Below are 21,772 nucleotides of genomic sequence, written 5' to 3'. Positions count from 1 at the left end.
TGCCAGTTCAAGTCCCAGTTGGTTCACTTCCAATCCAGCTCCTTGCTAATGTGCCTGGGAAAGCAGAGGATGAGGACCCAAGTCCTTGGGTCCCTGCCACCCACAAGGAAGACCAGGATGCAGTTCCTGGCTCTGGCCTGGCCCAGCCCTGGCCATTGTGGCCATTTGGAGAATGAGTCAACAGATGTAAGATTGATATTTCTTTTTCTCTCTCTCCCCCACCCTCTCTGTCACTCTGCCTTTCAAATAAACAAATCTTTTTAAAAAATGGTATCACCCAGTATCTAAGCAAGGCAAGCTCAGATAGGAAATTTTAGAGTTATTTTGAGTTATTTTTTTCTGTGTTTTAAGGTAAACCATGAATGACCCAATAAAATAGATATGTTATTTCCAAACTCACAAACTTGCTTTCTACTTAAGAGACAAAATAGTTGTTTGACTTTTGCAACAATGGTTTGTTGGCTAGGTCAAACCATACTGGAACTTTCTCCCCTTGCAAGTTCAGGACCACAGCAAAGCTCATGATGGAAGTCCAATAAAAGTGTTCTGAGTATGTAAACTCAGCCACCAAGACCTATTTCCCCTTTTAGAAACTGGTCACACCTATATATTCCAACAAAGCAAAATGAGTACTAGAGTAATTGTTTAGAACATTAATAGATGAGAATTTTCACAAAATCAAAAGATCTTCCCTATCAGTTGGGTCCGGATCTCAGGAAACCTCCACATTTGTATCAAATATAAAAACTTACTAACCAGTGATTTTGGGGTAAGTCACTCATAGACAGAAATGATGACACTCCTCAGGAAAACACAAGAATTATCAGCCTGAATCACCCTTGACAAAGCAAGTGAACACGGAGCCAACACTCCAGCATTTAGTTGCTACTACTTTCACAGGTTCTGGCTTTACAGATATTGGTGTGCCTCATATTTTAGGAATTCACAATTGAAATACAACTGATGTCCTCTGTCCCTAAGCCAGGAGACAGCCAGAACACCATCTACCTCACAGCCACAAACTAACCCAAACTGTTTGCATGTCTCAAAAATGCTTTCAAATGACTTTTTTACCTCTAGCTTCTGAAAGAAAAAAAAAAAATAACTGATAATTAAACAGTGAAGTTTGCTGCTTAACTATAAACCTTAACTTACCAAAACTTAAAAAGTAAATAAACCATGTACGGGGGAAGTGGATATAGGTATAGGATGGGGGGGATTTGTGATGAAGCCACACACAGCACAAACCACAACACAGAGCTGTCCAGACACCATCCTAATACACAGGCTACTTGCTAACTCCAAAACCTGAGGTTTTTTTTTGTTTTTTTTTTTTTTGTTTGTTTGTTTGTTTGTTTTTTTAAGATTTATTTACTTATTGGAAAGACAGACAGACAGAGATAGAGATATTCCAGTACCTGGTCCACTCCCCAAACAGCCACAATGGCCAGGTTTGGGCCGGGCAGAAGTCAGGAGCCTGGAACACCATATGGGTCTTCCATGTGGGTGCAGGGCCCAAAACCTGGGCCATCTTTGCTGCTTTTCCAGGCAGTTTAGCAGGGAGCTGGATTGGAAACAGAGCAGCTAGGACTTGAAATGGTGCTCCTATGGGATACCAGTGTTGCAAGCAGCAGTTTAACCCACTATGCCACAACGTGGGCCCCAAGAATTGAGATCTTTGAAGTAGCTATAGGAAAAGGGTCACGTGGATCCAGAACACCCACACAGCCCTCCCCTCCTTCGCAGCTTCCAGGCACCTTAGCCATCTCCTTCCTAAACAGTGCCCTCATCAGACCACTGCATTCCCAGAGTTGTTGCTTAGAACTGGCCCCAGTGCCCTTGGAGCAAGCAGAGTGGGCAGCCTGGTGACCTGTCAAGACCAACACACTGCTCCAGCACCAGCCTTCAGACATAAGTCAGGCCAGCTTTAGTAGTGCCCCTGGGAAGCTTTCAGAGGGGCCTGAGGTCCTATCCACAGAGGCTCTGACCCTACCTGTCTGGGTCACATTCAGAAATCTTCATTTTCGGGGCCAGCACTATGGCATAGAAGGTTGAGTGTCCGCCTGCATTGCCAACATCTCATATGTGCTGGTTCAGGTCCCAGCTGCTCCACTTCTGATCCAGCTCTGTGTTAATGTGCCCAGAAAAGCAGAAGGCAGTCCAAGTACTTGGGCCCCTGTACCCAAGTGGAAGACTCAGAAGCTCCTGGCTTTCGCCTGGTCCAGCCCCAGCCACTGGGGCCATTTAGGGAATGAACAAGTCTGTCTGTCTGTCTCTCTCTCTCTCTGCTTCTATCTCTGCCTTCCTAATAATCTTTTTTAAAAAATCTTCATTTTCAAAGCTCTCTCAGGGGATTCTTGAAGTTCAGTTAGGATAAGGAATCAACACATACTAAATTCTACTAAATTCAAGGCTTTTTGTTTGTTTTTTAAACACAGAGCAACAGAGAGAAAGAAAAAGAGATCTTCCATCCACTGGTTCACTCCCCAAATGGCCACAATGGCCAGGGCTGGCCTAGGCTGATGTCAGGCAGATGCAACTCCATACAGGTCTCCAGCATGGGTGGCAATAGACCAAGTACTTGGGCCAATTCCACTACCTTCCCAGGCACCTTACCAGGGAGCTAAGCAGCCAGGATGGGAAGCAGAGCAGCCAGTACTCAAAGCAGAACTTCCGATATGGGATGCCAGCGTCACAGGCAAAGGTTTAACCCTCTGTGCCACAACACTGGCCCTGAATTCATATTTCTAAGAATTCGAAGAACACATCACAACCTGGTATACAGTCAACAACAGTGGCTCTCAGACAGCCCATACTTTCAAACTAACACCTGATATTCGATACCTAGTACATTCACCAGTATGCTACCACCTCTCCCAGATGGACTGCCAGGTTCCACATGCTAGCTCTTTGGAGAAATAAGCATGAATTGCTCTATAAAAAGAGCCTTTGCTCTTCTCATATTCAGGTATGGGAAAGCACCTGAAGAGATTCTTCTGTGACCACAGAAAGTCACACTTAGTCACTCCAGACACACAAGGCAAGAAATGAGGCTGGCCTGAAAACTAACAGCCAATCAAGGCAGGTCAATCTCATAGGCTCTCTTCCTTGAAAAAATGTGCAATCCTGCTTCTGCTGGGATTCAAGGCTACAGACACAAATACTGCATCTACTCTGAACACAAGCCACAGAAAATAGAAGAGGAAACATTGGCATCTATAAAACAAGAAAATAGAATTTCTGGGGCCCAGCACCATGGCTCACTGGGTTAATCCTCCGCCTGCAGCACTGGCATCCCATATGGGCACCGGGTTCTAGTTCCAGCTGCTCCTCTTCCAGTCCAGCTCTCTGCTGTGGCCCAGGAAAACAGTGGAGGATGGCACAAGTGCTTGGGACCCTGCACCTGCACAGGAGACCAGGAAGAAGCACCTGGCTCCTGGCTTTGGATCGGCGCAGCTCCAGCTGTAGCAGCCATTTAGGGGATGAACCAACGGAAGGAAGACCTTTCTCTCTGTCTCTCTCTCACTGTCTATAACTCTACCTGTTAAATAAATAAAAATTAAAAGAAAACAGAGTTTCTGTTTATGCTCCTTGACTGTTTGCATTAATCCCACTCAAGTTGCCAATCAGCTGTCGCTGGAGTAACAACCACCACAGCCAGATGTGACTTCCCCTCCTTCCATTCTAATTTTTCAAATTCCCCATGAAAAATGCAAACGTACCCAGGAGAGGTTAACATTTACAAACTATTAAACCAGACTGGCCTTCCAACAGATAAATCAATCTCCCAGCCTTGCTTGGAAACAGAGCATGACAACGAGTCTAAGACAAATGAAAACCACCAGAGAGGCAATGATGAACGTTCAACAACAGGAGACTCAGGATCCTGACCTCTTCCCTACCACTTACGGACCCTGTGGGTCCTCCCTTTGGAGAAGCTTTCTTCATTTGAAAGGCAGAGTTACAGAGAAGGGGAGAGACAGAGAAACAGATCTTTTATCCACTGGTTCACTCCCCAAATGGCTACAACAGCCAGGGCTGGGTCTTGACCAAAGCTAGGGGTAAGGAACTTCATCTGGGTCTCCCACATGGGTGGCAGGAGTCTTGAGCACTTGGACCATCTCTAGCTGCTTTTCCCAGGTGCGTGATCAGAGAGCTGAACCAGAAGCAGAGCGGCCAGAACTTAAACCGGTGGTCATGTAGGATACTGGTGTCACAGGTGATGGCTTCACCTGCTGCACCACAATGCCAGCTGAAGAAGCAAAGCTCTTATTGCAGAGGGAACATAAGGTACGAACATGTCCTGTATGTCCTGTATCAATCATTCAAAGATTTCCATGTATCTGGCACTGTCTGACCCTGGAAACAACCGTCACAGAGTTTCTAAGCAAGAAACTGGACAATAAAAGATTGAGCAGCCCTTATCTGAAATGCTTGGGACCAGAAATACCACCGATTTTGGATTTTGGAATATTTCCATCTATATAACGTGGAGATAAAACCCAAGTTGAAACATGAAATTTGTTCATGTTTCATATACACCTTATACATGGCCTGAAGGTAATTTTCTCCAAGGCTTTTGATGCACCTGTGTTCTGAGAGTGATTTGTCCCAAGAAGTCAGGTGTGGAATTTTCCACATGTGGTGTCATGTTGGCAATGAAAGTGTTCTGGATTTGGGAGCAGTCCAGATTTTGGACTAGGGCCCCTAACCTGTACCACAGTGTTTGACAGGCTACAGTGAGGGAGAACAAGGAAACAGAGCCCTGGGCTTGCTGAGGGCACAGGAAGTACACGGCAGAGCTCTGCATCCCGACGGCATCGTCTGCAGGACGAAGGATGAGCGTGCCCTGGAAGGGACGGGTGGACCAGATTTTCTGGTCCCCAAGACTCCTCTGTGATGGCAGCCTGGGGACAGGGCTAGTAGTGGGAGGGTTTAGGAGACACTCAAGGCGGCCCCCTAGGCTTCACACAGCCAGGCAATCAGCCACACTGAAGAAAAGAGGAAAAGAGGAGACGAGGAGCAACAAAGAATGGATGTGAAGTGGGTGGCAACACTTTCGACCACCGCAGGGAGGCTGTTCTGTGAGAAGTTAGCCAAACAAAAACAAACAAACAAAAAAAAAAAAAAAAATGCAAGCTCAACTGCAACCCTGACTCTGACTGTAGGCTGAAGCAGACACAGAGAGCACACCTGGGCACAAAGAGCCGCACCTGCTGATGCCAAGCCTCCGCCAAGCTATTGCCCGTCTCCTGGAAATCTGAGAGTGCAGCTCTGACGGTCCCTTTGCAGACTAGACATTTGGTGTCAACCAAACGTGAGCTGCTCGACCCTGGTGCCCAGAACACAGAACGGACTTGGTTGCCATCAGTTAGAGCTATAGTTCTCACTGGAGAAGGAATGCTACTAGCATCTAGTGTCGGCCAGGGATGCAGCTAAACATCCTACCATGCACAGGACAGTCCCCAGGACACGCCGTTATCCAATCCCAAATGTCAATTGTGCCACGGGTGAGAAACCTTAGGTTAAGAGAATAAATTTGCAAATACCAACGGCAGTTGGCTCAGGGTAGATGGCAGAGCAGACACTTCTGGGGCCCGGCAGGGTCTCACTCACCTCTGACCTGGCAAAGGGGAACATGGACAAGTTCTGTCCATCTCTCACCCTGGCTGTCCCCCTCCACTGCTCATTTGCCACCTTCCAATCCCATTGTTGAGATGGAAGGGGCTCACAGCTCTCAGGATATGGAGGCTACCCCTGTAAAGGGACTACAGCAAGGCCTGGGATGATGAAAGCAAGGGAACCCCCAGGAGACAGAACTTTAGGGTTTCCTAGCCACGAACCTGGGCAGGGCCCACCAGTCACTCCCCAGTGTTCCAGGAGACATGTACTAGCCCAGCCATGGCCGTCACACCCATCATTCGTCCTGCCTGTTGACACCCACAGTGGGTGCTGTGCACAGACCTCACAATGAACATCACAAAACCCTCCCCCTCTCCACCACTGACTCCCAAAGCACCCAAATCAAAAACCCCAGGGTGTCCCCTGGACACTGCCAATCACTCACCAGGTCCTATTGGCTCTGCCTCCCCATGCCCCCTTCTCTAGCCTCATGCCTCCTCCAGTCTCCAGCATTTCTCACCCACAAGACGGCAGCACGGGCAGAGAACGGCTTCCTCGGCCTCTGCGGTGAGCTGTAAATGGGGAGGGAAGTCCAGGTGTCTCGTTATTTAAAGGCAGAGTGGGCAGCCAGGGATGGGGCAAGCGAGAAAGCTCTTAAAAAGCACAGAAAGTGATTCTGGGGCAGAAGCTTCCAAACCACACTTGGCCTAGCAGTTTTGGAATCTCAGCCACAGGGAGAGCAGGCACCGGGGTCGGCTGTGTCCCAGCACTGGCCACAGAGCAGGGCCTCCCAAAAAAATGTTTGCTGAGGGAATGAAAAAAGTACCATGAAGCTGCAGACCAATCAGAAACCACAGTGCATAGACCTAATTAAAGCCACAGCTCACCACCAGTGACCAGCAAATTCCCATGTGGGTAGGCCCAGTCCCCAGCATGATGCCAGGAAATCACGAGCTGCTGTAGGCAGAGGGACGGTGGATCTGAAAGCCTTGACCCCCTTCCAGCCTCCGCTTCCATCTCAATCCCTGCCAGTGCAGGTCCATGGCAAGCATCTCTCCCCGCCCTTCTCAGTCAGGACCAAGGCACTGAGGCACACACCTGGCCCAGGAAGGCAGCAACAACCTTGATCCTTTGCACCTCTCCAGGTGACTGGTACACAGAAGGGAAACGGAAGGCCATTTCAGGGTGTGCAATGTGTCTGGTTTAACCCTTAAACACAGGCACCTGGGGATGGTGTTGTGGCCCAGCACATTCAAGTTGCCTCCTGAGCATCTGTTCAATTCCTGACCCAGTTCCCTGCTAATATGCCTGGTAAAGCAACAGAATCTCGTCCAAATGTTTGGGAGACCCAGAAGCAGCTCTGGGCTCCTGGCTTTGGCCTGAACCAGCTCTGGCCATTGAGGCCATGTGGGGAGTAAACTGGCAGATGGACTATCTCTCCCTCTAGCCCTGTGCCTTCCAAATAAATATAAATACATCTTTTTTCAAAGGAGGGAGAGTGATGAGGCTCAGCATTCAATAAATACACGAGCAACCTAGGTAAAGGAAGGCACACCTGAGTGACAAAGGGAGCCACTTCCAGGACATCACATCCTAGGTTGCTCCAGGGCTGTCCCCAGGCAGGGTCTTAGGACAAATGGGTCCACAGAGGTCAGACCAGGCAAAACCTTATCCGAGTCTGGGACTCACTAGCAAAAGGCAATCCCCAGAACCACCTCTCCCCACAGCAGCGGCAGTTACCAGGCCACATGGGCTCAGAGAGAAGCTGAAGACCACAAACCCAAGGGCGGTGGTTTCAAGGCCTCCCAGAAGTCGCAGCACAAGCCTGGGCTGAAGCTGTCCATGACTGATTATATGGGGGCCACAAGGAGGTTCTCCCACAAACGGCAAGGGCAAGTTCACTGCACAACCTCTGCTGCACGTGGCAACGCCCAGGGTGCTGCAGGAGGAAGGCAAGCCAGAGTCCACCCCTGCTGCTCCACACCTACACGCTGGCAGAGTTGTAATGCAACCCAAGGAGAACACAAACATGTGCACATCATCCCCTTTATACAAAGATCACCATCATCAACACCTGGGTACAGAAGGAAGTGCCCAATGAGGCCGGAAGAGGCAATCCCCAGGCCACAGGACCTCCATGTACAAACAGCCCTGTCTCCCCGGTCTCTTGGCAAGTGTCTCTCCAGTGAACAACCAACCTGCTCCTATAACAAGCCACATGGCCTCAGGAATGCTGGGAAGGCTGCCTCTGAGTAGGTCCCGCTAGGAACAATGACTCTCACAGTGGCAAGGAGAAGGGAGGCTAAGGGAGCCCCGTGAGTGAAGGGGCCTGGCCGGGCATCCCTAGGAGGAGCTCAGAGCACCCCTGCAGTCGGTCTGTCCCGACACACATTCCTGAGTGCACATTAGAATCACAAACACAGTCCACCTGGGCTGCAGCACAGGCTCTCAATCACACGGGTGTGAGGTGGGGCTGGGCACCAGTATGGCTGCAAGGCCCACAGGGGAGACTACCGTGAGGCCCATTGGCTAGTCCAGGAGGGAGCAAGCTGTGTGGGAAGAGGTGTACAGGTCGACCCTGATGTGCTGGTCCCAGAACAAGCCTTCCTCCCATTTGGTATCACTAGCAGAATCCTGTCTCACACCCACCTGCAGTCTCCCTCAAGTAAGCCAGGACTAGGCTTGTCTGAGACCTGCACTATTCAGCTTCTTGTCCGCCTCTGCCTTCTAGAACCATCTGCTTCCCTTAGGAGCAGCCTCGTCCATGGTCCTCAGAGGGGAAGTGTAGCGTGCAGCAAATCATGACATCAGTGGGCTCCCAAAAAATCTCCTCGCTACCATCTTAAGGCTTAAAGAAAACAGTGAACATTTCTACGCCAGGCTCCATGCTAAGTGCTATGTATGCATTATCTCATTTAACCCCGCCACAGTCTACTGAGGGAGTGACCATTATAATCCTCATTTAGCAGATAAAGAAACTGAGGCACGGTTAAGAACTTACCAATGTCTCACAGCAAGTCCAAGTCAGAACCAAGATTCAAACGCAGGTATCAGAGCTCTAAGTCTGTGCTCCAAACCATTCTGCTATAGTCGCAACCTTAAGTTCAGCCTTCACAGGTGGGAAAAGTTACCAGATGAAGGCACACAGGCAATCAAAGCCCTGAATTTGATGTGTTAAAAATCAGAGTTGTGGGGCCGGCACTGTGGTGCCAGGATCCCATATAGGTGCCGGTTCAAGTCCCAGCTGCACCTCTTCTGATCCAGCTCTCTGCTACGGTCTGGAAAGTAGTAGTAGATGGCCCAAGTGCTTGGGCCCCTGCACCCGTGTGGGAGACTCAGAAGAAGCTCCTGGCTCCTGGCTTTGAATGAGGCCAGTTATGGCCACTGTGGCCATTTGGGGAGTGAACCAGAAGATGGAAAGATGGAAGCCCTTTTTCTGTCTCTCCCTCTCACTGTCTATAACTCTACCTCTCAAATACATAAAATCTTAAAAAAAAAAAAAAAACAGTTATCAGTGTGGTTAGGAAAGACCTGTAAATGGGAAAGATCTGGGTCTTCAGGCCATCACCCATTCATTTGCACACATTTGCAGGTACAGGGCTAAGTGCTGATGACAGAGAAGCAGATCCCAGCATCCAGTAAGAGGCAGTATGATCCCGGGCTACATCAGGTCAACCTCCTCCTGCCAGGTGAAGCCAGCCCTGGCTGCTCTGTGCATGGGGCCTCCAGGACAGCTGTCTGTGTCCTTGTCTCAGTGATAGGGTGGTTTTATTTATTTATTTTGACAGGCAGAGTGGACAATGAGAGTGAGAGAGAGAGAGACAGAGAGAAAGGTCTTCCTTTGCCGTTGGTTCACCCTCCAATGGCCACCGCAGCCGGCGTGCTGTGGCCAGCGCATCGCGCTGATCCGAAGGCAGGAGCCAGGTGCTTCTCCTGGTCTCCCATGGGGTGCAGGGCCCAAGCACTTGGGCCATCCTCCACTGAACTCCCGGGCCATAGCAGAGAGCTGGACTGGAAGAGGGGCAACTGGGACAGAATGCGGAGCCCCAACCGGGACTAGAACCCGGTGTGCCGGTGCTGCAGGGGGAGGATTAGCCTATTGAGCCGCGGCGCCAGCCGACAGGGTGGTTTTAAAGATGAGTTCCTTGGCTACCGCATCAGCATTCCCAGGAGAGGGGTCCAGGCTGACTTGCAAGCTTCCATTGGTGTTTCTGATCAGCCAGGGAAGAACCCATATTCACAGGATGGAACCAAGAAGGTGGGAAAATCCAAATACACACACTGGAGGAGCGGAAGATGGGCTGAGTAGAAGATGGCACAAGGAGTGGAAGTGGGACATGGGGGCTTTCCCACGCCAGGGACTTCTGCACTGCTGCTGGGCCCTCAGGGAACAGCAGGAGCAGCAGCACGGAGACAAGAGTGAGAGTGCAACAGCAACCCCTAAAAGGAGGCATTCCTGGTACTTGCAATGGAAGACCTCTGGGGCTCCCCCTGCATTTGTGGCCTTAGACTGAAGAGCTGTCCGGAAAAAGCTCCAATACTCAGAGCACTGGGGCTGACAAGCACTGCAGTGCAGTCACCGCTGTGATATTAAAGTGACAGCAACCATCTGCTTTCATTCTTCTGGACAAGAAATAACAGAAATCATTCTTCATTCATGTGCACATTTAGGGAATAGGAAAATTTAAAAATTCATGTTCAGAATAGGTGTTTGGCACACTGGCTTAAGTTGCAGGTTGAGATACCTGCATCCCGTATCAGAGTGCCTGGTTCAAGTCCCAGTTACCCTGCTTCTGATCCAGCTTCCTGCTAATGCACATCCGGGGAGGCAGCAGTTGATGACTCAAGTCTCTGCCACCCTCCTGGAACCCCCAGATTGAAGTTCCTGGCTCCTGGCCTTGGCCTGGCCCAGCCCTGGCTGCTGTAGATATTTGGGGGAATGAACCAATGGATGGAAGATTGAGATCTCTCTCTCTCTGGAACTCTTTTTTTTTTTTTTTAATAAACTAAATCAAAGCCAATGTTGTTGCATAGCAGGTAGAGTTGCTGCCTGCAATGCCAATATTCCATATGGGCTCTGGTTCACATCCTGCCTGCTCCACTACTGATTCAGTTAACTGGTAATGGCCTGGGACAAGCAGCAGAAGATGGCCCAATGCTTGGGCTCCTGTTACCCATGTGAGAGACCTGGAAGCTCCTGGCTTTGCAGCCATCTGGACAGTGAACCAGTGAATGGAACATTCTGTGTGTGTGTGTGCGCGCGCGCACGCGCACGCGTATGCATGTGTACGTGTGTGTCTCTACAACTCTTTCAAATAAACAATTAAAAAAAAAGTGGTCCTTTTGAAAATAAATGAGACCACTCCTTGAGCATCTCAGAAAGTGTTTTCTTAAGGACCTGCGAACATACACTCAATGACTGAAAACTCAAGACTGGCTCATCATTATCCTCCAAAATGACAGGAAATGCTATGACAATATTTATTCAATTCAACCAAACCACATTACATTTTGAATTAAGCATTTAAAAATGAGAACTACAATTCTAGAAGCTGATAGGATAGTCCTCTAGACAACACCAGTCCAGTACAAATCCAGGGGAATGAACACACAGAGACACACAGACACAGACACACACACACACACACACACACACACACGCCAACACTTGGAATTCTCCCAGAGCTTCCAGTTTTATAAAGCTGATTGCTTTTAGTGCTCTTCACCTGAGAAACTCAAACAAAGCAAAGCTGCATCCACAGGGAGCCCTGGCTGAGGACCGTCCTTCCGGAAGTACAACTGAGAGCAGGCAGGAAGTACAGAATCCAGGCCCTCCCCAGAACAGCACAAGGTGCTCCCTCCAGCCTGCCTCAGGGTGGCTCAGAGATCAAGAGACCGCTCAGTGGCTTGGCATTTGCCAGCGGCCAGCTGTGCTCAAGACTTAGGTAGACCACAGAGGAAGACTAGAGAGAGCATCACTCCAGGAATCGGGGCTCCAGCAGCTTCCACGTGGTCTTCAAGTCTGGGACAATACCCCAGGGTCAGAAGCAGTACTGGCCACTAGAAACACAACACACACATTTTTATGATTTAAAATTTTCTCACAGGGCCACCATTGTAGCACAGTAGGTTAAGCCACCACCTGGAACGCCTGCATCCCATATGGATGCCAGTTTGAGTCCCGGCTGCTCTACTTCCAATCCAGCTTCCTCCTAATTGCCTGGGAAAAGCAACAGAAGATGGCCCAACTGTTTGGAACCCTGCCACCCATGTGGGAGACCTGGATGGTGTTCCCGGCTTCAACCTTGCCCAGCTTCAGCCGTCACAGCCATTTGGGGAGTAAACCAGTTTGGAAGATCGATCTCTCTCTCCCCACCCCCTCTCTCCCCACCACAGTCTCTCCCTCTCTCTCTGTCACTCTCCTTTCCAAATAAATAAATACATTTTCTCATAACCGCACAGAAAAGTTAAAAAGGGTGAACCTCTAGAATTATTTTTTATTTAACTCAATATATCTAGTATATCTTCAAGCCAACGAGCAATCAATATAAAAAATGATGAATGTGATATCTTACATTCCTTTCTGTTTGCCATGGCCTTGGAATATGGCATGTATTTTACATTCACAGCACACATCTCCATTTGGATGTGAGATCTATATTTCGATTTTGTAACATTTACAGCTGGAAAAGCCAATCCACATACCCAGTTATTCCAAACAGACTTAAAAGTTTCCCAATCACTGGTTTAAAATTCAAATGAAAAATGAGAAATGTAGTTTCTCAGTCCCACCAGCTACATTCCAAGTGTTCAGCTGGAAATTCTGGGCAGTGACAATTGCTATCACACAACAGAGGACTACAGTTTCTTTCTTTCCAAAGTACCCCTCGCCAAACAATCTCTTTTTTAAGATTTACTTGTATATTTGAAAAGCAGAGAGACACAGAGACTCAGAGGCAGAGTTACGGAGAGAGAGAGGGAGAGACAGAGAGGTCTTCCATCTGCTGATTCACTCCCCAAAAGCCAGGTCTAAGCTAGACTAAATTTTAGACTAAATTTAGGAGCCCAGAACTCCACCAGGGTCTCCCACCTGGGTAGCAAGAACCCCAGTTCTTGAGTCGTCCTCTGCTGCTTTGCCAGGCACATTAGTAGGAAGCTGGATCGAAAGCAGCAGAACTGGGACTGAAACCTGCACTCAGTATAGCACACAGGTATCCCAAGCAGTGGCTTAACCACTGCACCACAACGCCCATCCCTGCTTTGCTTTCTCAATCATCAGAAGTTACGAGGGCAACTCCGAGGAGTTTGATCCTAGGGCAGTAGATCACTGCTAGTCGTACCTGCTTAAGGATCAGAGGAGTCTGGCAGAATCAACCAGGACTAGAGAGGGCGTCCCAAGGAGAAGGGAGTGAAGGCAGATATCAGAGCCCCTGCTGTGGACCCACACTGCACTGAGCACAGATTTTTCACCGTCCCTTAGGCGCCTGCCATCGCAAAGGTGACACATCTTTAGGTGTCTTCAACAGTAAGGAACCTGGGCTTAGCCACATAGGGGAACCTGTCCATAGCTATTTCCCACACCAGGATCTAAGCAAACGGGGGGAAAGCCATGTCGTGTCCTCTCTCTAAGACATAGCAGGCAGATCCAAGGCAGGCCAGGACGCAAAGCTGAGCACCCCAATTACCACACCTGGACTGCAAACACAAGTGGACTGGGGCAGGTGAACCAAAGGTACCAGAGAGGAGATGGCTGGAGAAGCCTTGTTTACATTTGTATCCCACTGAACACCAATCCACCCAGGGGCTGCCACTTTAAGGCCCACTAGGACATCAATCCTCTTGTGGCAAAGAATCAAGCACAATTCGTCTTCCATATCCATGGATTCAACCAAGTTCTAACTGAAAATATTGAAAATTGTATGTGCACTGAACAGATAAAGGCATTGTTCTTGTCATTATTCCTTAAACAATAGAGCACAATTACTTACACAGCATTTACATAATATTAAGAATGATTAGGGGGCCGGCGCTGTGGTCTAGTGGGTAAAGCTGCCTCCTCCAGTGCCGGCATCCCATATGGGCGCTGGTTCAGGTCCTAGCTGTTCCACTTCCGATCCAGCTCTCTGCTGTGGCCTGGGAAAGCAGTGGAAGATGAAGATGGCTCAAGTCCTTGGGCCCCTGTATCCACATAGGAGACCCAGAGGTAGCTCCTGGCTCCTGCTTTGGATCGACACAGCTCCAGCCACTGAAGCCAATTAGGGAGTGAACCAGTGGATGGAAGACTTCTCCCTCTCTCCCTCTCCCTCCCTCCCTCCCTCCCTCCCTCCCTCCGTCTGTCTGTCTGTCTCTGTCGCTCTCTCTCTCTGTCTCTCTCTCTCTCTCTCTCCATAACTGGGATATCTGAATAAATAAATAAATCTAAAAAAAAAAAAAAAAGAATGATAGGGGCCAGCACTGTGGCATAGCAGGTAAAGCCACTACCTGCAGTGCCAGCATCCCGTATGTGTGCCGGTTCGAGTCCCAGCTGGTCCACTTGCGATCCAGCTCTCTGCTATGGCCTGGGAAAGCAGTAGAAGATGGTCCAAGTCCTTGGGCCCTTGCACCAGCATGGGAGACCCGGAGGAGGCTCCTGGCTCCTAGCTTCAGATCAGCACAGCTCCAGCCATTGCAGCCATCTGGGGAATGAAACAACGGATGGAAGACCTCCCTCCCTCTCTCTCTCTCTCTCTCTCTCTCTCTCTCTCTCTCTCTCTCTGCCTCTCCTTCTCTTTGTGTAACTCTGACTTTCAAGTAAAACAAATAAATCTTTAAAAAAAAAAAAGTAGATGTCTGATGCCCAGACAGGCGGAGCTTACCACAGAACCCACCAGAATTCTGTGTCCCCTGTTCTCCTGAGGAGCTGTTGGCCACACACCGGGAATAAGCTCATTCCTAATGAGTAGAAGCTCACAGACTGTGGCTCAGGCTCTGGAGTTCACGGGACTGAGACATGGGGGCAGCTAGGAAGTGAGCTCCCCAGCCCAGCACAGGCGCCCTTGCTATCCTCACTTCTAGTTTTGTCACCACTGAGATCTCAGAGTTGGCAGCCTCCCTGCCAGCCGTGGTCTCCCTGGAGCTTCCACGAGCCCAGGGCAAGTCCACAATTCCGGAGTATTCAATCCACCCTCACCAGGGCAAGGGGACACAGCCGCTCCTGTTATGGCTTCTCTCACAGAGGCCTGAGAGCCAGCTCTTCACGACAGAACACGAAGGAAGCCAATGCTTCCAGTGTCCAGGGGGTAACTGGCCCGACTCATCCCCCAACTCCCTCGTCCTAGTCATGGAGATGTAAATCAGCAAGTTCATCTTGGAAACATGAATGCAGTAGGCTGCATCCACTTAGCTCTGTGAAAGAGCACAATGTCTTTCCCTCTTCGCAATCCCTTTAGTGGGTTACCTGTGATGTGCATCTTATTACGGTATAACGCTTGTTCCGTAACACCATTATGCTCTTTCCCGTCTACCTCCACAGGCAGGTTTTCTGAGCTGAGAAGAGAGTATGCACTTCATTCCGATTCCCGAACACCCTCAACCCAACCCCTACCCACACGTGGCCTCCAGGAAGTCATTTTAAGCCAACTGCATCTTCCACTCAAAGGAGATGCATTTAAATTTCATGATGTCATTCACTCTAGGGGTGGGGAGGGGCACCCCCCCAAACACCAACCCAGGATCCTAAAAGACAAGATGGAACCTGGACCCCTGACTCAGCTGAAAGACAGTCTCTTAGCCTCACACATTGTAGGGACCGTAACCTCCAGCCAGAGAAAAAGTCCCTGCGGGTCACAGGGCCCTGAGCTCACCGCCCGGTCCCTTCGTGGGCACTGCTTCCTGTGCCAGGAAGGCCTGGCAGCCAGCCCCTTTCCTCTGGCCAGCCCCTGTGGGATCAGGGATCGTGTCCTATTCCACTCAGGGAACAAGAGCTGAATGAAAGGATACTTGTCACTGTCAGTCAGTCCTATCCCAACCTGCCGTTTGGTTCACTTGGAAACACTTGCTGCATCAGGAAATGTGTCTCGGACAGAGCGCTCTGTGTCAGCTGCGACAATGAACAAGGCCTTTCAGGAGCAGAACCAGCACAGACACAGGTGAGAATCTGGGGCTCAGCCGGTGCTTGCCCTTGCAAGGGTGCCCCACCCCGCAAAGGACAAGTCCTCTGCAGGCATGGGCTGCGCAACCCCCCAGCCTGGCTCCCCTAGATCTGTCCAGCTACGTCGGCTCCCGACAGGAAGGGGGCTGTCAGAGGCACCCTCGTGAGGACATGTTGACCCCCTTTTGAGTCACAACCTGCAGGCAGCTTTTGGCAAGGCCAAGTCTCAGGTGGGTTCCAGGGTGGTCTGCATCCAGACCTCAGGGCTCTTGCTCATGAGTACTGAGCACTGATGGGTAAGGCTAGCTTTGTCTACCCCATCTCCCTAGCAGCGCACGTGTGCACACACACACACACACACAAATACAACATAAAATGCTCTGGGAAATGACCCATGGGAAGAAAAGAGCTTTTGCTACTAAGAACTACACAACAGCCATTCTCACACCCTGCTGTGCCCCAGACCCCCCACAGAGCTCTTCTGCCCTTTGGCTTCCTGCCCCTATTTGGTCCTCCCCTGGCCTCCTCCCACGCTCTCTCCTCACTGGCAGCTCTCTCTGGCCATCTCATAGTGAGTATTTCTCCCCCGCCCCCCCATGGTGGGCAGCCACACTCCAGTGAGTGTGTATTCACTCTCTCACTTTAAAATAAATCCTGCTCTCACTTGCGCAGTGCAGAAAAAGAAAAAAAGAACAACTACAAGAGTGACCTGTGAAAATACAGGTTCTTGGGGGCCAGTGCTGTGGTATAGCAGGTAAAACCACCACCTGCAGTACCAGCATCCCATGTGGGCACCAGTTCAAGCCCCAGCTGCTCCACTTCTGATCCAGCTCCCTGTTGATGACCTGGGAAAGCAGAGGAGGATGGCCCAAGTGCTTGAGCCCCTGTACCCATGTAACAGACCTGTCTGAAGCTCCTGGCTTTGGCCGGCCCAGCTCCAACTGTTGCAGCCATTTGGGGAGTGAACCAGTGGATGGAAGTTCTCTCTTTCTCTCCCTACCTTCGCCCGGTAATTCTGCCTTTCAAATAAACAAATCTTTAGAGGGGAAAAAAAGAAAAAGAAAATGCAGGCTCCTGTGCCCCAGGCAGAGTAGGTGGGACTGGAGACTGCACAGTGCCAGGGAGTTCTGCATGCTGCTGCTACCGGCCCCCAGACCACACTCCACACTCGCAGGGCTGAGCACGGCACCTCAGGCAGCAGGTGTTCCACAGACCCGGCTTCTCACCAGACTGAATGGGCTGCAAGACAAGCTGGACGACTCTCAAACCCCAATCACCTGGAACACTGAAAGCATAGCATTGTTTTCTTGCCTTCTCTCTTATTGTTTTTCCTTAGTCTTTTTTTTTTAGTACTTAGTAAAGCTTCATTTGCTTGCTTAACTTGCTGACTCTATGCTTAGGCCTTCAACACTCTCAAACAGCTTTTCTGCTCATAAGGACAGGGCACTTGATCCTGTCGAGAACAGGTTCAGTACACACGGAGCCAGCAAGGGCCCTGCTGATGCATTGTTGTGCCCTGGACAACCTCACAAGGACTTTAGGTCTCACAGCATAAGCCCCTCCCCATCTTCCCGGGAAAAGCCAGAGGCAGATCCCCATAAAGGGAAGCAATCCTATCACAAGGGGGTCAGGACAGGCTAGCTCCATGGGAGGCTGCACGGTCGAAGCTGAGCCATTCGCAGCACCCTTACACCAGTCAAAGAACCATCAGGAGAGCTCTTGGGTCCTGCACCTCCTCAGGTCTGACTACCGGGAAGGGCATAGGGACACAGAGAAGAAAAAGGTCTCCAGGGCTGCTATGGTGTCCAGGTCAAATCAAACTTCTGGCACCACTGTTTTGTTTTGCTCTTTTTTTTTTTCTTTGAAGATTTGTTTGTTTATTTCAAAGGTAGAATTACAGAGAGAGACAGAGAGATCTTCCATCTGTCGGTTTACTCCCCAAATGGCCACAATAGCCAGAGCTGGGCCAACCCAAAGCCATGAGCTTCTTCTGGGTCTCCCACATAGGTGCAGGGGTCTAAAGCACTTGGGCCATCTTCTGCTGCCTTCCCAAGCACATCAGCAGATAGATGGATCAGAAGTGGAGCAGTCGGAACTCACACTGGCACCCATGTGAGATGCCAGAGTCCCAGGTGGTGGTTTTACTCGCTACACACAGCAACATCCCCACCACTGGTTACTTCTGCTCTACAGTTGTCCCTTGGTATTCGAGGGCCACTGGTTCCAAGACCTCTCCTGGACACCAAAATCTGCAGATGCTCAAGGCGGTCCTTCTGTAAAATGGCATAGCACTGGGGACAGGTGTTTGGCTGTCCAGTTAAGGCACCACCTGGGGTGCTTCCATCCCATCTCAGAGCAGAATGTGCACCCTGGAGGCAGCAGCGACAGCTCAAGTAATTGGACTCCTGTCACCAGTGACCTGCATCGAGTTCTTAACTCCCAGCTTCAGCCTGGTCCAGTCCCTGCCACTGCAGGCATGTGGAGAGTGAACCAGAGGATAGGCGATGTCTATCTCTCAAATAAATAAATAAAATTGTAAAACGGAAAAAACAAAAATGGCATAGTACATAGTATTTGCACATAAACTACATTCATCTTTGGTATATTTTAAATTGCTTCTAGATTACTCATAATACCTACTACAATCTGCATGCTCTGTGAATAGCTGTTATACTCTATCATTTAGGGTTTAATGACAAGGAGAATGACATATTCAATACAAACACAATCTTTCTCAATATTTTCAACCCATGGGGATTGAATCTGTGGATACGAAGGGCTGACTATAATCTAAAAAGGATTTAATTTCTCAACAAATTATATATTTTGTGCTAACATTTCATTGAGTTCACCCGATATGACGCATGAGGAAGAAGTCGTGACAAGCTGGCAGAAAGCCGGTGCCACAGGAAGGACACCCAAACTCATAGCCCATGACCTCTGCCTCGAGCCCACTGCCCCAGGGCTCTCCCCCAGCTTGACCGCTGCAGCTGGATGTTCTGGTCATTTACCAACATACCCTGGGGCTGGCAAAGCAGCAAAGGGCTTGGTTCCTGTCCTCAAAATTCAACCTCAAAATTCAACAGACAAAGGGCTTGGTTCCTGTCCTCAAAATTCAACAGACAAAAACAAAAAGAGCACACACATTAGACCACTCTCAACCAAGACAATGCCCAATCTACAGCCAAACTGTGCGGCCAAAACATTACAGGTTTCAGATTTTCCACACAGGCAATCTGGCATTTCATCACCGTGTGGCCACATCCTCCCCCTGCATCTGGACCAAAGGCCTTCGAGATCTCATACTCACGCTAAGGAGAATCAGCACCAACTTTCAGCCTTGCTACAGTTTACTTTGAAAAATTAATATGCACCTGTCCCTGTGGACCTTGGCAATGGCATTCATAAATGCAGGCTCCAACTCTGAACCACTCTCAGCACAGAGGCTTCTCCATTCTCTGTTCCGTAGGTCCCTCTGTCTGGTGTCTCACACCAAGAGAAACACATCCCCAAAACTAACAATGTTTGCCTGCTTGTGATTTTTTTTCCTCTTTTATTCCTTGCACACATAAAGCAGAACAACAAATGAAACTCCAATACGTTAGTTTTAAAGGGGGAGAGGGAGGGGTCGGCACTGTGGCATAACAAGTAAGGCCACTGCCTGCAGTGCTGGCATCCCATATGGGCACTGGTTCGAGTCCCGGCTGCTTCACTTCCGATCCAGCTCTCTGCTACGGCCTGGGAAAGCAGAGGAAGATGCCCAAGTCCTTGGGCCCCTGCACCCACGTGGGAGACCCAGAAGAGACTCCTGGCTCCTGGCTTTGGAACGGCACAGCTCCGGCTGTTGCGGCCAATTGGGGAGTGAACCAGTGGATCAAAGACCTCTCTCTCTGCCTCTCCTCTCTGTGTAACTGTGACTTTCAAATAAATAAATCAATCTTTAAAAAAAGCAGGGGAGGGAGGGAAGGAAAGGGGACAGGCACTTGGCCTAGTAGTCAAGACACTGCTGGGGACGCCCAAATTCCCTCTCAAGTGTCTGGACTTGAGAACCAGCTCCGGCTCCTGAATCCAGCTTCCGGCTAATGCACACCCTGGGAGGCAGCAGTTGATGGCTCAAGTACTTGGGTCACTGCCACCCATGTGGGAGACCTGGTTTGAGTTCCCCACTCTTGGCTTCAATCCCAGCCCACCCCCAGCTATTCCAGGCATTTGAAGATTTGAAGAGTGAACCAGTAGATGTGAAGTCTGTCTGTTTCTCTCTCCTTCTCTCCTTCTGTGCGTCTCAAGTAAATAAAATTAGATAAAAAAAAAAAAAGCAGAAGGGTAGGGCTAGCACATCTGGATCCCATCACTGTAACTTTACTTTCTTAGCATCTCCCATCTCAGACAGAAGGTAGCAGAGCCTGAGGGGCAGTGCACAGGATTAAGGTCCTTTGGCTCCTGATCAGACCTTACTCTTAACCTAACAGGTGACCTTGGGTGGAGCCCCAGCCTAGCAAGGCTCAAGGCTCGGATTTCTAGGCCAAAGCCCCAGTGCTAACCCGCAATACGATTCAAGTGTTGATGAATTTATAATGACCTTCCCTCTCTGCTTGATTCTATCTGCAAAGATGTTACTTCTCCTGGAAGAGACACAGGCATTGTTCATTTCCCTCCAGGGCACGCTGCTCCCTTTCCCTTCATCCCTGTCCTCCACTCCCCCATGCCTGGTGGTCTCTCCACTTCCCCAGCTCAGCTTCTCCGAGCAGGGGCTGTGATGAGAAAGAGCCCCCAGGAGACTTTCCCAATTGGCACTGAGCTCTCTCCAAGGAACGTCTAGCACAGCAGGCCTTTAGTTCCTCAAATAAGTTCTTAATTGTCTTTTCGGAAATGTGCACGAACGCTGATTTCAAACCATTTGGCAAGTGCCTCGCAGGGTAATTTCTCTGACATTGTGCTTAGAGAAGGAGGATTTAGGAGTCTGGAGGAGCATTAGAAAGATTGTATTCCATCTGATCCTGTCCTCAGATGAAAATAAAACAACTTTCTCAGGGACCCACCGCTGGCGCAATGCAAACTCCCCAGGGTCCCCACGAGCTCAAATTTGCTGACTTGTACATTTGGATCTGAGTCTCCTCCCTAGGACAGTGAGGAGGGGTTAGGGGTTAATAGATTCAAGAATTAGGACACACGTGTGTGGTCCCAGCCATGCTGGACAACAAGCTCTCCTATCCCCAGCGTCATCCTTCCAGGAGGCACACTGGGGAGGGGGGCGGGGGGAGATGTCATTGGAGTTAGCAATGAGAAACGCAGAGCACTGTTTGCAGCCAGACTCCTGAGTTGAAGTCCCCACTTACCACCTCTCAGCTACTCAGCAGAGGCTGTCATTCCTCTTGACCCCTTCACCCTCCACCCTCAACCTGATTTAAAATGTTAATAAGTTGAGGCCAGCGTTGTGACTCAGTGGAGTAAGCCACTGCTTACAATACCAGCACCCCGTATCAGAGCACCAGTTCAAGTCCCGGTTGTTCCACCCCTAATCCAGCTCCCTGCTAATGCATCCAGGAAGACAGCAGATGATGGCGGAAGTACTTAAGCCCCTGCCATCCACATGGGAGACCCAGAAGGAGTTCCAGGCTCCTGACTTCAGCCTGGCTCAGTCCCAGCTGTTATGGCCATTTGGGGAGTAAATCAGCAAATCAGCAGATGGAAGATCGACCTCTCTCTCTCTCTCTCTCTGCCTTTCAAATAAATAAAAAAATTTTTATAATGTTGGCAGGTGTCCCTGTGTTCCAGGCAAGCCCTTTCCCCCAATTCCTAACAAGCGCTGGCAAAATTGCAGAGTCCACATGAGGAGGTCCAGGCGGAACCTGATATTGTACATTCCCAGCAAGTTCCGAGGTGACTCTCAGGTCGCTGGGCCATGAACCATCTGGAGATAGCAAGAACAAAGAGGCTTTATCACCTGACTCCATGCTTCCCAAACGCCAAGGGTAAGAATCACATGGGGGAAGTCGTATATGTCAGGGCAGGCCTGGCCAA

General features: G+C 49.8%; 1 protein-coding gene across 24 annotated transcripts in view; it reads right to left on the bottom strand.

Moving 5' to 3' along the window:
• Positions 1 to 21,772, bottom strand: part of TLN2 (talin 2) — a 480,480-nt gene that overhangs the window by 432,799 nt on the left and 25,909 nt on the right. For 5 of the 24 annotated variants that reach the window (XM_070054308.1, XM_070054321.1, XM_070054315.1 and 2 more), the window contains exon 2: positions 6,068 to 6,194. The exons of the other annotated variants lie outside the window; for them this stretch is intronic. The gene's annotated coding sequence lies outside the window, so the exon portion shown is untranslated. The remainder of the gene's footprint in view (positions 1 to 6,067; positions 6,195 to 21,772) is intronic. 24 annotated transcript variants of the gene reach the window in all.

Source organism: Oryctolagus cuniculus, chromosome 12 (assembly GCF_964237555.1).
Source record: "Oryctolagus cuniculus chromosome 12, mOryCun1.1, whole genome shotgun sequence".
Classification (NCBI taxonomy): Eukaryota; Metazoa; Chordata; class Mammalia; order Lagomorpha; family Leporidae; genus Oryctolagus; species Oryctolagus cuniculus.
This window is presented reverse-complemented; position numbering and strand designations above follow the sequence as displayed.